At 44.6% G+C, this 16577-nt stretch overlaps 1 long non-coding RNA gene across 5 annotated transcripts in view; it reads left to right on the forward strand.

The window, feature by feature from the left end:
• 4930543I03Rik overlaps positions 1–11184 on the forward strand; it is a 61978-nt gene extending 50794 nt beyond the window's left edge. For all 5 annotated transcript variants that reach the window (XR_003951521.1, XR_875537.3, XR_003951519.1 and 2 more), the window contains 2 exons: positions 8751–8998; positions 11057–11184. This is a non-coding gene — a long non-coding RNA (RIKEN cDNA 4930543I03 gene). The remainder of the gene's footprint in view (positions 1–8750; positions 8999–11056) is intronic.
• Positions 11185–16577: the final 5393 nt, after the last annotated feature.

A 16577-nucleotide genomic window follows, 5' to 3' on the forward strand; every position in this document is an offset into this window, starting at 1 on the left:
CACTGAGACTCTTTCTGTGGAGTGTGGCTGTTACCTCTGCTTTTACAGTACACTCAGCTGTGTCTTTTCAAAATCCTCATTCCCAGAGCAGACCTAGTTTTGTCCAATCCCATGAATACTAGTGACAGAGTACAAGGCCTGACTACTACTGAGAAATGAAACCAGAAGGCAGAGAGATAAGAGATAGAAATGCCAGGTTACTGTTTGCCAATACAGGGAACATACTGCCTTGTTTTGTTTTACTTGCAAGTATTATTTTGAATTGTGTATAAGGGTGTGTCTCTGTGCATATGGCCAGGTGAGCACAGGAGGTGTCAGCAGAGTCCAGAAGAGAACATCAGATCCCCTGGAGCTGGAATTACACATAGGCAGTCATGAGACACCTCATGTGGGTGCTGGGAGCAGAACTCAGGTCCTCTGTAAGAGCAGCAAGCACTCTTAGCTGCCGGGCTAACTCACCAGCCTCTGTCTCGTTTCATTCTTTATTTAATGGGCATTGAGGCTGAAGGCACCTTTTATATCCTAATCTGTGGCCTATGTTCTTCTCTCTTGGGATTTCTTTTGCCACCACATGTTTTAAAGGATTTCCAGGAGCCCTTCAAGCATGGGCAGACCGCTCTGCTTTCTGTCTGCTGCTTGGCTTTTTCACGTGGATACTCTGCCTTTTTTCTTACATGGGTTCTGGCTGTTATGGAGCTAAGGTACATGCTTGCTGCTTCATAGATTTGCTGGTGGAGACAGGAAGAGAAATGTGATCCCCACAAGCCAGGGATTGAAGGAACACACTGGCTCTGCAGATTACAAAAGTAAATATTGCCTCACAGATTAAGCTTTTAAAAATACTTCAAATCTTCTATTCATCTGGGACCTATTTTGGTATCAGTGCAAAAGACAGATCTGCCTTACTGTTTCCTCGAAGGGCTAATTACACTAATTATATTGATTGAAATATTTGCTCCCTTTCCCTTTGATTTGAAACAGCCCTTTATGCTAATTCTCTCAGTCTCCCTCTCTGTCTGGGTCTCTCTTTCCCAGCCTCAGGTTGACATGTTCTTCTAGCTACTGGAAGCTTACTACCAGGTTTCCTGTGCTGAGAGGGAGAAGCGAGCCCACCAATGTCCTGACTTCATGCCCACTTACTTGGCTTTCCTTATAGGGCCTGTCACCTGCAGAGACAGCTTCCCCTGTAACCTAGACATGTCTGCTGGCCCATCTAGTCTCTTTGCTGCTGTGCAGCACTGGGGGCAGGTGTGGGAATGGGACTCCTCTGGATACCCTATCTCAGCCTCAGATCCTTGCATGGGTTCCCATTTCAACCACAACCCAGGTGAGGCTACTGTTCTTTAATCCAGAAAGTCCAGTTCTCCTCTTCATGTTGTTAGCTGTATCTGTGCCCACAGTCTCAGCACAACCCCTCACCCTCACCTAGCCCACTCTGCAGTTTTCCTAACTCTACACTGGGCCGATATAATCAGAGGTTCATGGTGAGCAAGTGGGGAATCTTGCCTGGAGCCATCTTTCTGTATGGTACTGCATTGCCCACCTCTGTGTTTCTGGAAGCTTTATTCCAAGCCAAACTTTAGTTATATGGTTCCACTTGCAGTCTCTCTCACCTCCCCACTCCCAACAGACACTTGTTCATCTTGCTAACCACAACCAGCCACTGTTTGCATAGCTAAAATGCACCTCCTCACTTCCCCCATAAGAAGCTGTAGGTGGAGCTAAATTTCCCTGGTTTGAATATTTGTGTTCCTGTAAATCTTACGTTGGCATATTCATCCCAAGGTTGGGAAGTGGGGCCCTTGGGAGGTGGTGAGCTCAATGGTTAGGCCACTCCCAAATCTATATGTGGCTAACACCTCCCCTCCAATACTCTTGAGTTATTACTAAAATCTACATTCTATTTTTGCTGCCCTAGATGCAATTGGGGAGGGGGAGCTGGGGCCACTCTTCCCTGGCTCTTGGGTGGTGACTGGTGAGGGCTTGTCACCCTTTTGTAAAGAGGCCTGAGGAAACACACTCACTCCATCAACCATGGGACTCAGAGAGAGGACACAAGGGGAAGGTGCCTTCTATGAATAAGAAATCAGCTCTAGTAAGACCTGGATCTGAAGCTGTGACCTTGGCTCTCTAGCCTCAGACTCTAGGAAGAGATGTCTGTGGCATATACATGTACTTTCTTTCACATACACACAGTGTTCACATAGACATGGGCACTTACATACAATGGACACCTTTGTATATTGTATGTACACACATTTGCTTATATACAACACATATATTTAGTTGTTACACACAGGACACACACACAGAGAAACACACATACATACATGGTTATTCACAGCATAAACACAATCATATACATGCTTAGCCTGTGCATATATGTATGCAGTTAACAAAGCATGAACACATGTACACACACACACACACACACACACACACACACACACACACTTATGTTGCAGTTGGTAATTAACCTCTCAAATTGTCCCAGCACACATTCCTTAGTACCTGCCCCAATGTTCTGTATTCCCGAATGAAACACACACACACACACACACACACACACACACACACACACACACACACGGCGCCTTATATTTTCATATGCCTTAAGCAGCTCAATGGTTGGTCCACTCCCAAATCTACACCTCCCCTCTAATATTCCTGAGTTATTACTAATTAAAATATATATTCCATTTTTGCTGCCCTAGACCCAGTTGGGGATGGGGACCTGGGGCCTCTCTTCCCCAGCTCTTACATGATTGGTTTACTCTCTCTTCCACACTTCTCAGGCCTGGTCCTTACTCCTCTCCAGCCAATGGCAGTTCTAAATCCTCTCTCTCTCTCTCTCTCTCTCCCCCCCCCACCCCCTTGCCCTTGAATCCTAAAGTCCTGTTTCTGTCTCCCTACCCAACCATTGGGTGCCGGCAACTTTATTTACCAACTTGGGGCCAGGGACTCTCAGCATCTTACATGCGGATTCCTGTGCAATTTTGGGAACCCAGTTAATATAATACAAGCATTAGACCACACTGATGGATCAGCAGAACCATGTTGTCAACTTATCTTAGGGATCAAAAGTGTGGAGTCAGGCCCAGGCCCCTTCTCTAATCCCAGCTAGCCCAGGAGCTGAGACAGGAGTGTCACTCAAGCTCTTGAGTTTGAGACCAGCCTGAGCAACACAGTGAAAGCCAGAACAAGAAAAGAAAATTAGATCCTTCTGGAGCAAAGACCTTTCTTCCTTTCTTCTTCATTAGTAAAGGAGTTTGGTTTTAATTACGACAGTAACTTGACCAGATTGGAAAATGCTACATTTCTTGGAATTTCACAGTGAAGCTCCAACTGCTGACCATGGCCCTCGGGGTCAGAGGTTTAGCCCTGCTGCCTGTTGCTGACACTTGTCCCTTTAGTGAGTGCATAAGAACCTGCTCACCCCACTCTGCTGGCTCCCTGTTTTCTGAGGCCTGCTGACCATTGCTTTCACTGCCTCTCTCCGGTTGCAACCCTGATCCTGTCCTGTACGAATGCCTTTTAATAAATAAAAAAAAGTTGATTGGCTATAGGCTAGTCAATTATAATGGAACTTACTCTTGTGGCCACACCCACACAACACCTGTCAGGAGCATCATCTAGGTATGCTGCCTGCAGGTGTGATACTGGACCATCCGTGTTCCCCATCATCCCTGCTGAGGTAAGCCTGGGCATACAGCCTCTGGCACCCCTTGGCATCTGCTGGCTGCCACCCAGGTGAGTCTCCACTCTCCTCCTGAACAGAACAACAGCCTTCCATAGGGAAAGGAAGCAGCCAGGCCAGTAGGTGCCTTTCTTCCTGTGCATAGAAGGAAATTGTTAACCGAACTCTCGTTATACCATGCTCTGGATGCCATGGCTCTCCTTGCCTTATTTACCTATTGGTAATTGCTGTGAAGTACCTCTTTTCATCCGGCTGGGACAGGTGCACACGTGGCCAGTGGCCACCCAAAGCACAGCCTGTTGTTGTTGGAGCCAGTCCATCGGCATCCTTGCTGGCTTGCCATGGCTAATAAAACACCCGTAACAACACCGGAAAAGCCGACTTCCCCCTGCGCTGTACTCTAATAGAGTCAGTCTTCCACGGCATGCTTTAATACTGTTAGAAGCAAATCAAAATTAATGAGATTACCGCCTTTGAAATGTTATATATAATTAACCTCAAATTAAGGACAATATGTGTTTGAATTTGCCAATCAGTAACACCTCGCAATTGCCTAAATACACAGTGGCAAACAGGAGGTGTTGATGCTATAACCACGATTGAACTTGCTCTTTATGACTCGAGAACGATGGCTTTGGGGCCCATTGGTAAGTCCTTAGAGTAGTCTGGGGAGAGAGTGGGAGGCTCTGGTCAGATTGGTCTACTACTGTGTCCCAAAGTAGCCTCCCCCACCCGCTAACCCCCCATGCTGAATAGCTATAGCTGTGAACTATATCGAACTCCCATCCAGTCACTACATATTGGAAATCTTACTTCTGGCTGTATAGATGAAGGCCTGGGAAGGCTCCCATTAGCTGCTGTGAGAGCCTCCCAGTAGCACCCATGGTGACCCAAGTGCTTCTGGGTCTATGCTTTCCTAAAAGAGAGTAAAGCACCGATCACTAACCATATCAGCTGGCTACAACACTGGATGAGTGTCCTGCCTAGAAGAGTCAGGAAGATGGGCCAATGGTCAGATGCACCAACTATAAAAATGTCTCTTCATGCTTGATTAGTAGAATGTATTTCACATGGCTTCTAAAGTCCTCTTAATCATTTCTCCCCAAAGCCCTAGGATGTATGTGAAGTGGGTTTTATTTTTATTCTTCGAGCAAAGAAATGGAGGCCAGAGAGCTTGTAGTGTTTGGCTTGGGATTGCACAGTGGCAAAGGGGCAGAACTCGGTGTTTTACAGAAAGGATAAGCTTTCTTCACCTCTGGGGCATCCTGTGAGTTTGGAACAGACTATCACTGAGATCCTCTTTTATTTATTTATTTATTTATTTATTTATTTATTTATTTATTTATTTTTATTAGGTATTTTCCTCGTTTACATTTCCAATGCTATCCCAAAAGTCCCCCATACCCACCCCCCCAATCCCCTACCCACCCACTCCCCCTTTTTGGCCCTGGCGTTCCCCTGTACTGGAGCATATAAAGTTTGCAAGTCCAAAGGGCCTCTCTTTCCAGTGATGGCTGACTAGGTCATCTTTTGATACATATACAGCTAGAGACAAGAGCTCCGGGGTACTGGTTAGTTCATATTGTTGTTCCACATATAGGGTTGCAGTTCCCTTTAGCTCCTTGGGTACTTTCTCTAGCTCCTCCATTGGGGGCCGTGTGACCCATCCAATAGCTGACTGTGAGCATCCACTTCTGTGTTTGCTAGGCCCCGGCATAGTCTCACAAGAAACAGCTATATCTGGGTCCTTACAGCAAAATCTTGCTAGTGTATGCAATGGTGTCAGTGTTTGGAAGCTGATTATGGGATGGATCCCTGGATATGGCAATCACTAGATGGTCCATCCTTTCGTCACAGCTCCAAATTTTGTCTCTGTAACTCCTTCCATGGGTGTTTTGTTCCCATTTATAGGAAGGGGCAGTGTCCACACTTTGGTCTTCGTTCTTCTTGAGTTTCATGCGTTTAGCAAATTGTATCTTATAACTTGTGTATCCTAAGTTTCTGGGCTAATATCCACTTATCAGTGAGTACATATTGTGTGAGTTCCTTTGTGATTGGGTTACCTCACTCAGGATGATGCCCTCCAGGTCCATCCATTTGCCTAGGAATTTCATAAATTCATTCTTTTTAATAGCTGAGTAGTACTCCATTGTGTAAATGTACCACATTTTCTGTATCCATTCCTCTGTTGAGGGGCATCTGGGTTCTTTCCAGCTTCTGGCTATTATAAATAAGGCTGCTATGAACATAGTGGAGCATGTGTCCTTCTTACCGGTTGGGACATCTTCTGGATATATGCCCAGGAGAGGTATTGCGGGATCCTCTGGTAGTACTATGTCCAATTTTCTGAGGAACCACCAGACTGATTTCCAGAGTGGTTGTACAAGCCTTCAATCCCACCAACAATGGAGGAGTGTTCCTCTTTCTCCACATCCTCACCAGCATCTGCTGTCACCTGAATTTTTGATCTTAGCCATTCTGACTGGTGTGAGGTGGAATCTCAGGGTTGTTTTGATTTGCATTTCCCTGATGATTAAGGATGTTGAACATTTTTTCAGGTGTTTCTCTGCCATTCGGTATTCCTCAGGTGAGAATTCTTTGTTCAGCTCTGAGCCCCATTTTTTAATGGGGTTACTCAATTTTCTGGAGCCCACCTTCTTGAGTTCTTTATATATATTGGATATTAGTCCCCTATCCGATTTGGGATAGGTAAAGATCCTTTCCCAATCTGTTGGTAGTCTTTTTGTCTTATTGACGGTGTCTTTTGCCTTGCAGAAGCTTTGCAATTTTATGAGGTCCCATTTATCGATTCTCAATCTTACAGCACAAGCCATTGCTGTTCTATTCAGGAATTTTCCCCCTGTATCCATATCTTCGAGGCTTTTCCCTACTTTCTCCTCTATAAGTTTCACTGTCTCTGGTTTTATGTGGAGTTCCTTAATCCACTTAGATTTGACCTTAGTACAAGGAGATAGGAATGGATCGATTCGCAGTCTTCTACATGATAACCGCCAGTTGTGCCAGCACCATTTGTTGAAAATGCTGTCTTTTTTCCACTGGATGGTTTTAGCTCCCTTGTCAAAGATCAAGTGACCATAGGTGTGTGGGTTCATCTCTGGGTCTTCAATTCTGTTCCATTGGTCTACTTGTCTGTCACTATACCAGTACCATGCAGTTTTTATCACAATTGCTCTGTAGTACAGCTTTAGGTCAGGCATGGTGATTCCACCAGAGGTTCTTTTATCCTTGAGAAGAGTTTTTGCTATCCTAGGTTTTTTGTTATTCCAGATGAATCTGCCGATTGCCCTTTCTAATTCGTTGAAGAACTGAGTTGGAATTTTGATGGGGATTGCATTGAATCTGTAGATTGCTTTTGGCAAGATAGCCATTTTTACTATATTGATCCTGCCAATCCATGAGCATGGGAGATCTTTCCATCTTCTGAGATCTTCTTTAATTTCTTTCTTTAGAGACTTGAAGTTCTTATCATACAGATCTCTCACTTCCTTAGTTAGAGTCACGCCAAGGTATTTTGACCAAGCACAGCCCAATCTAGCTCATGTAGCCCAGTCCAAATCAATCCAGTCCAATCTTTCACCCCTACCCTCAACCTAGCCCAGCTCAGCCCAGCCCAGCCCAGCCCAGCAGCCCAGCAGCCCAGCAGCCCAGCAGCCCAGCAGCCCAGCAGCCCAGCAGCCCAGCAGCCCAGCAGCCCAGCAGCCCAGCCCAGCCCAGCTCAGCCCAGCCCAGCCCAGCCCAGCCCAGCTCAGCCCAGCCTAGCCCAGCCAAACCTAATCCAGCTCAGCCCAGCAGAACCAGCATCCCTACTTGTATGTCACCTGCCACAGTCTCTATGAGACTAACCAGACACTTCTGTTGTGTCCTCTGTGCCCATGCCAGGAGTCCTGCATCCTGTTAGAGAGCCCCTAGTACTCATAGATAGAACATGGTTGTGTTTGGTGCCTCCTCCTCCTACCCAGATCCTGTCACTGCTCTGTGCCTCCAAATTCATGTGCCCATGGGTCCTTCCCATCCAAGGGAAGGGATGCAGCTATAGCATCCAAGAGTGGCTCCTCCAGGGAAAACATGGAACAGATGACAATCATGGAGACTTGGTGCCATGTCTTCCTCCATAATGATTGTTCTCCAGAAAGCACAACCACAATGCCATAGACATGGTATTGTGAATTCAATGAAGACAAAGAAAGACTTGGACAATGTTGCTCTGGGTCAGAAAGTCCCAAAAGAGAGTCCTTATAGATGACAGAAACCACATGAAGATGTGTTAGTTCCTTTACTTGCGGTTGCAGCAAATACCTGACAAAAGCAAGTTAAGGGAGGAAGGATTAGTCCTGGCTCATAGTTTGATGGTGCAGTCCACCATGGTTGGGACGTTATGGTGGCAAGAGTGTGTGGCAGCTGGTCACATTGTACCCATAGTCAGGAGGCAATGATGAGCGTCGGTGGTCAGCTGTCTTTCTTCTCTTCAGTCTAAACTGCAGCCTAGGGGATGGTGCCGCCCAGATTGAGGGCGAGTCTTCCACCCTCTCTTTACTGAATCAAGAAATTTTCTCACAGTCATACTCAGAGGTTTGTCTTCAGGGATTGCAGATACTGTCACTATTAACCATCACCTAGCTGGAGCCCTACAGTGTCTGGAGCCTTCAGGAGCTGTAAGAGGTGGGCAGGAGCCTCTCCTGGGGCTGTCCGAGAGGTTAAACCCAGGGACGTCTGGTTTTCAGACGTCTGGCTTGTAGTATGAAGAGAAAACAGCTTTCTGTTGTTTTCAGTCGCTGAGCATGTGGTGATTTGTGGGGTAGCCCTAGGAAGCTAATACACTCGAAATACTGCTTACATGTCTCATTAACATCGATTCTGCAAGCTGCTTGTCATGTTCCTGCTCCATCGCAGGTGAACTGTGGTTGGTAGAGCAACAGCGCACATCCACGCAGCTGTGCTCCCCACTCCCCAGGTGGAGCCTGCTTGTTGGGTCCCTGATGTGATACTTTCCTCCTACTCACTCTGCCTGTGTCTCCTTCTTGCTTTATGCCAGCTCCCGGGCCCTTTGTCTCTGCAGTATTTGTCTCTGAGGCAGCAAGCAGCTCTCCTGCAAACAGTTGGCCCTGGAGGGCTGGATGGATGGCGTGGCTGGTGCTGAAGAGGCAGATGGCTTGGTTCATTAGGAGCAGGCCATATGTCCATCAGATGGGCATGTCCAAAACTCACTAATTTGGACAAACCAGCTCATTCAGATTGGCGAGTGTTCACCGAGCCATGGTGCTAGGGGCTGGAGATTTGAAGGTAATTCCTGTTTGAGGAAAAGACATGGTACCAGATTATGTTGAGCCTTTAAAAAAAATTAGAATTTGATTGTATTCGCTGAGCACAATTTGGAAACTAAAGGTAAAACAAACCTTAAAAACATAGGTGTCATTTATAAGTGCCTCACCTGGAAACAGTCAGATTGCAGGTGCAGGCCCTGGCTATGTAAGACTTGGGGCCTGTGACACAGTAACCTGGCAGCTGACTCCTCACCCTGACTTCCTTCTGCCACTTGGCTCCGGTCACCTGTGTCAGTCTCCACAGCTGAGTCCGAGTTGGCTCAGCTGCTTTCTCGTACCTCAATTGATTGGATCAGTCTCCTGTTGTGGAGAATTTATGTTCTTCCAGGTTTTAAAGTCTCATCATTATTTTGAAAAGCATATTAGTCTTATATTGTAAAATTACTGCCTGCCATGGAAAAATTACAACAGTGCCAAAAATTCTAAGAGAAGCCACCTGCCCCACCTCCAGACCCCAGAAGAGTGGCAAGATGGCTCCTTTCTAGACGTTTTATGCACCCACAGCACCCACCCTTCACCTGTGTGGCTTCTCCTGTGGAATCCAAGGCATGCTGGGTATAATACATGTCTCCTCTATTATCTACTTTGGAATGCAAGCATACAGGTCACAGTACACCATGTCTGCTGTCTAACATTCAGTAATCATCATCCTCCCCCTCTTCCCTCCTTTCTTATCTGCCTCTCTACTATCTATCAATCTATCGTCTTTCATCTATCTATTGACCAGTCAGCTACCAATCACCTGCCATCTATCAACCTATCATCTGTCTATATATGTGCATATATGTATATCTGTGTTATCTATCTGTCTATCTATCTGTCTATCTATCTGTCTATCTATCTATCTTTCTATCTATGATCTATCTATCCATTCAACTATCTAATCTATCATTATATTTCTAAATCTATCATCTATTATCTATCTATAATCTATCATCTGTCTGTCTATCAATCTATCAATTAACGATCTGTCTATCTATCTGTCATCTATCCATCGCCATCATCATCGTCATTGTCATTGTCATCATCTATCTTCTATCTATTATTATATTAGTCCCTTTTCTGTTGCTGTGTTGAAATACCACGAGCAAAGGCAATTTAAAGAAGAGAGGGTTTATTTTGGCTCACGGTTTCAGATTAAAGTCCACCATGGCAGGAAGGCATGGCAACAGGAACAGAAAGCTGTGATACCATATCCTCAGGCACAAGCATGGAAAACAGCAAACTGCAAGTGGGGCAAAGCTATGAGCTTTCAAATCCCACCTCACATGACATGCATCCTGCAGCAACCTATCCAACAGTAGCACCAACTGAGAACCAGGTGTTAAATGCTTGAGCTAATGGAGGACCTGTCTCATTCAAACCACTGTAATCGTCTACTGTGTGTGTATGCACATGAATACGTATCTATTAGCTATCTATATCATCTATCAGTCTATACAGATATGCACAAGTATATTTATCTATCATCTATCTATCTATCTATCTATCTATCTATCTATCTATCTATCTATCTATCTATCATCTATCCATTCATCCTCTATTCATCTTTTATCTGTCACAGGAAAGGATCACTTAGCACATGTTCTCCTTTCCACTGCACATACATCACACATCACTTCATATTAGCTCATATCATTTTCCCTCACTTTTGTAAGCTTCGTGTTCTAGAACACTCCAAGCATGTGGGCAGGTAGGAGGTGGTTTAGAGCCTCTTGTCCTGCTCTGCCCACAGTTTCCATAACTGGCCTTTTCAGAGAGAATCCTGGAGACCAAATATAGACTTGTGTGATATAGAGATCCCATTTAGCTGAACATCAGTGGATAGCCACATACCCTGGAGTATTTTAGCAGCATGAACTGCACTTGATTAGGTTTTTTTTTAAAAAGGACACAGAATTGAGTGGGTATGTAAGAGAACCTAGATCTGGAGGACTTGAAGGTAGGGATGGATATGATCAAAACACACTGTACAGAATTCTCAAATAACTAATTTAACCCTTGCTCCCCAATACAGGCTGGTGGCATCTCCCCCTCAGCACGTCAGCATCTGTCCTGAAAGGAAATTCTATTGCTTTGTCGAGTCATGAGCAGCCAGGTTTCTCCCTTACGTTGCTAGGACATCTCTTAATTAAAAAACAAAAACAATTTACAACATGAATTGTTCAATGTTTATTTTTATTTGGGTGAATTCTTTCCTGAAGTGAACGTACACCATTCTTTGGACTTTGTATGCTTTTCTGAGATTGTCTTAGTTAATTGGGTTAATTGGGGCCTTGCTTATAGAATTAGGAGAGAGAGAGAGAGACAGAGAGAGAGAGAGAGAGAGAGAGAGAGAGTCAGTCCCAGGCCTAGTAACATACCTCTTCCAACAAGGCCACACCTCCCAATCCTTTCTAAACAGTTCCACCACCTGGGAACCAAACATTGAAATCCATGAGCCTCTGGGGACCATTCTTCCTCAAACCACCTCAGAAGTAATTGAGAGTATGTTGCATGTGGCTGCCCCTCAGCCTTCAACTACTTTTGTGTGTATTTTCTCAAAACCACAAGCACCTGTTTAATTTGGCAAGTTATGATCAGAGTGATAGTGTCACCCTCATGGAGACATTATTCAGAATCTACTACAGTGTCTCATCAAGAAGAAACCTCCTTGAAAGTATGTACCTGTCTTCTGATCTGACACGGATGCTAAGCCTACTTCTGCCTTCAAAACACTATGGTTTGGGGTGGTAATCTTAGAGAATGCTCCTCCATTTCCATTTATCTGGTGTTTCCTCAGCATTGAACTCAGGTTAAGCAATTCCTGCAGAACACTGAGGCTGAATTCCTCTTGGGAAGGTGCCTCAGGGTCATATGGTATCGATGTGGCACACTGTGAACTAAAGCCGACGGCTTGGTAGGAGTGGGATCTCATGGAGAGAGAAAGTGGGCTTTTGTAAATGTTCTGTTACTCTTCTTTCACCGATTATTTTAACCACCTGTTACTGACTCTTGTTTAAATCAATTACTATTGCAGTGGTTAATAAGCAGTAAATTTTGAATTCCATTAACATCCTTCTTACCCCAATCACTAGTTGGTTTTCTGTTGTAAGGAACCTATTAATATATGCATTTATTTATCTGCCATCCATCTGTCTATCCACCCATTCACTTACCAATAAATTAATCTATCATCTATCCATATATACACCCACCTACTCAACTATTCATTTATTCATGTGTACACCTGCTATCTATCTAAATATACATCTATCTACACACCAGTCTCTGTATCTACCCATCCATTTACCCACCATTGATCTGTCCATCTATCCATCCATTCATCCATCCATCCATCCATCCATCTGCTTACCTATATAGCTATCCATCCACCCACCCACCCATCCATTTATCTATCTACCCATCTATCTACAAATAAAATCATCTATCATCAATTCATACAGTTACCCATCCATTTATCTACCTACTCACCTATTGATCCATCCATCCAACTATCCATCCACCCACTCACCCACCCACCCAGTCAAGCATTCATTAATCTGTTAATCTATCAGTCCATCTTTGCATCTGTGTGCCCACCCAGTCACCCACATTAGCATGCATATGGGTTTCTGCTCTCTGCAACATGCACCAAACCTTTACTATTTTAAAGGTAAAGTTCAAACCCTCCCAGAGTTGGGCTGGCAAGAGTATGTAAGCTACCCCTTTCTCTTGTGGACATTTCCCATAATTCTGTAATCTTTTCCTTACAGGATAGTTGACGCTGATTCTCTGCTTCCTCTACCTGGGCCATTTTCCAAGCCCGTAGCTTCTTTCATGGAGCTGTATCCCAGGCATCCCTCTGCTGGCTCTTCATGCTGTGCTTGTGAATCATTGTTTCTAAAGCTTTGCAAGGAGAGAGCCAAGAAGAGTGGTTTTTTTTTCCTAAAGGAGTGTGCATCACACCCACATTTATCCTAATGTTTCCAGTTCAGATATGTGTGTACAGGATTTGTTTTTTGCTATTTAACATCTTGGCTTTTATCTCTTTTATCTTACACCAAAGATCTTCTTTCTAATACTATTAACATAATTATTTTCTTGCTTTGTCTAAAGTGTCACATCTTTCAAAATAACCATAACAGTGTCAAGTTTAACAGTTAAGATTTACATGGTTATTTTCTTGTCTTTTGATATATATGTGTATATATATATATATATATATATATATATATATATATACACAAAGAGCTTTGAGCACTGGCTGTTTATATGCCATTGAATAACTGTTAAATGAAATGTCTCACATATAATGAGAACACTGTGTCTTATCTGGGAGGGGAGAGACAGAGAAACAGATACTGTACTGAGTAATTTGAAATGTAAAATAGTTACTCTCTTGAAGGCTGCACATCAGCTTATATAGTCATGTTCTTCCTTTCATTTTGCTTCTAATTTGGTAAAGGCACTGGCTCTTGCTTTTGGTTAGCTAGCGTTGACTCTTCTGTCCACTCTTCCTGATGGCTGCATGCTACTCCATCCACTGCAAAAATGGACCCACATTTTATCTAGCCGTTCTACTGATGCTCATTTTTCTCAGCCTTGTTTTCTTTTCTCTCTTAATATAACAAGCTTGCCTGCACCGGTGTGAATATGAGCATTTAAGAGAACAAAGCTGTGCAAACGTGGAAGCTTCCTGAAGGAGATGAAATTGAATGAATGAAATGCGTTAAGACTGGGGTCAAATGATCCTTGTGAAAGGGCAGAGGGCACCGTGGGGTAAGGGGTGTAAAAATGGCAGAGGTGTCTTCTCTGAGCACTCGGAAGAGCTGGCAAGGTTGTGCCTGCTGGTGTTTGAAGACTATGGAGGAAAATGAGGCCTGGGCAGCAGCAGGGCAAGAAGGGCAGGCAGCATTCGGGAAAGCAGACTCCAGGAAGTGGAAACCCCTCACTGTTAACAAAATCACTGGATGTTCTTATGCAGATGTCTGGTGGCCAGAAAGTCAGGCAAACTGGGAGAAAGCAGAGGAGGAGGAAGAGAAAGAGGAAGAGGAGGAGGAGGAGGAGGAGGAGGAGGAGGAGGAGAGGTAGAGAAAGGGGAGAGTTGGAGGGGAAGGAAGATGAGAGGGAGGAACAAGAGAAAGGAGGAGGAGAAGAAGACGAAGGAGGAAGACGGAGGAAGAGGAAGGAGAAGGAGGAAGGAGGAAAAAGGAAGAAGAAGGAGGGGGGGAATGGGGAGATAACAGCAATCCTCACAAGAAACATCCAGTCCTCTCACAAGGCTATGGATTTATGAGGATTGAGACATAGAGACAGAGGCTAAGCACTTGTCTTCCTGGTTGTTAGAGTAGATCTGGCCCCTAGCATCTTTTGCCTGTTATGAAAAGCAGGGGTGAGGCCTATCTGGTGCTGACATGGTGATTCCTACAAGCAGAGGCCCAGTGGTGTTTGTTGTGGGTGTACTGCCCAGATCAACATCATTTGAAACATGCCCTGAAGTGACCAGGCCAGCTGCAGCTGAAGGGTCAGGTCAGTCCTGACCTGCCTGTCCCTGTGGGCAGAGGTGGTGAGGATCAGGAATCATCTCAGGCTGGAATCGAACTAGGAGTCTGCTGAAACACCTGGTGCAGGGGCGTGGTTTTCTAAGAAATGTTTCCTCTGTGTGTGTGTGTGTGTGTGTGTGTGAGTGTTTGTGTATGCATGCACTTGTGTGGTGTTTGTGTGCATAAGGAAAGGGCTAAAGATCCAGAATGAGAACCAAATTATCCCCACACATTCTCTAACAGGCCTCAGAATGGCTCTTCTAGGGAAGGGTCACCTGCCCTTAAACCCTTACAGTTAACGTGGCAGGAGAGTTGGCTCACTTAGTGAAATGCTTGCTGTGCATCCATGTTAAAAAAAATTCTCAGTGCATATAAAAACAAACAAAACAAAAATAAAAAAATAACAACTTCCCCATCTCCCCAAACCCCCAAAGTTGTGTGGTAATAAATGCCCATGACCCCAGGGCTTGGGAAAAGAAGAAACGAGGACCTCTGGGCTTGCTGGCCAATCAGCTTAGCATAATTAGCATGTTCTAGTTCAATAAGAGGCTCTGTCTAAAAACAAATTAATAAACCGAGTGCAGTACAGAGCAGCCAATACCTTCTTCTGGCTTCAGTTACACACCTGAATATGTGTACATGAACCTGCACGTGTATGTGCACACACACATGAATACAGACACAAGAGTCACGGTAAATGCCTGTGGTTTGCCTGCTTCTGGGCCCTCGGCTTGGGAGCTTCCTGGAGTAGCTTGCAGATGGTGGTTTCAGAGACAGCCTCATTCACGTGTGAAGTGAGTTAGGTTCACCTTTGAATTAACTTGAATGTGGAATCAGTAGTGTGGAGTAGTAATTTACATCTCAACAGTCATTGAACTTATTAAAGGTATACTTATCTCCTCTTCAAAATGACCCTCGAGGCTGGCCTCAAGCTGTCGTTGTCACATGAGAGGGTGAAGAGGGTGAAGTTCCTGTGCTCAAAGGCACCAGGCAGGCGCAGCAGGCTGACAGCAGAGAGGGGTTGATTGAGGCTACCCGAACAGCCAGACACAATTGGCCCCTACTAAAGGCAGATCATGTTCCAGGCAATAGTTTATTATGATTTAGGAGGCAGAGAAATGCACAGCATATGGTCAATAGGAGCTATTTGCTGCTTTCATAAGCCATTTTTCATATCATTAATTTTTTGCATATGTTTCATTAATTTTCAGGGCAATCCATATCCCCCCTTCCTGGGAAATACATCATTGCAGATGTGGGTGTTTCCTCACAGCCATGTGCCATAATCTCAGCAGTGGTCTCAGAAATATAAAGATGTATGGTTTATCCAAACTAAATCCAGCATTCAAATAGTTCCTCTTTCATCCATCTATCCCTTATCTCTCCATTCCTTTATCTATTATATCCATGTCTTATCTCTTTATCCATCCATCCATCATCTCTCTATCCATTCATCAACCCAATAATTGATCCATCAATCTTTGTCTATCTATATATTCTCATATCATCTATCCATTTTCATCCACCCATCCATTCATGCATCCATTTATTCTCCCATCCACTTATTTTCCCAGCAACTCATCTCATCCACCATTATCCATCCATCCATTCATCATCCACCTGTCCATCCATCTATCCATCCACCATTCACCCATCCATCCACCACTCATCCATCATCCATCCATCCACCACTCATCCATCATCCATCCATCCACCACTCATCCATCATCCATCCATCCATCCATCCATCATCCATCCATCCATCCATTCACCACCCATCCATTATCCATCCATCCATCCATCATCCATCCATCCATCCATATCCATATCCATCCATCCATCATCAATCCATCCATTTGTCCATCAATCCTCACATCTATCTGTCTACCCACCCACACATCCAACCCACCCACCCATGAACCCATTCATCCATAGGTCCACGCATGCATACCTGCATGCATCCCTTCATTCACAGGCCCATCTACTCTTTCACGATGTCTTTCTTCACACCCA

This window comes from Mus musculus, chromosome 15 (genome assembly GCF_000001635.26).
Source record: "Mus musculus strain C57BL/6J chromosome 15, GRCm38.p6 C57BL/6J".
NCBI lineage: Eukaryota > Metazoa > Chordata > Mammalia > Rodentia > Muridae > Mus > Mus musculus.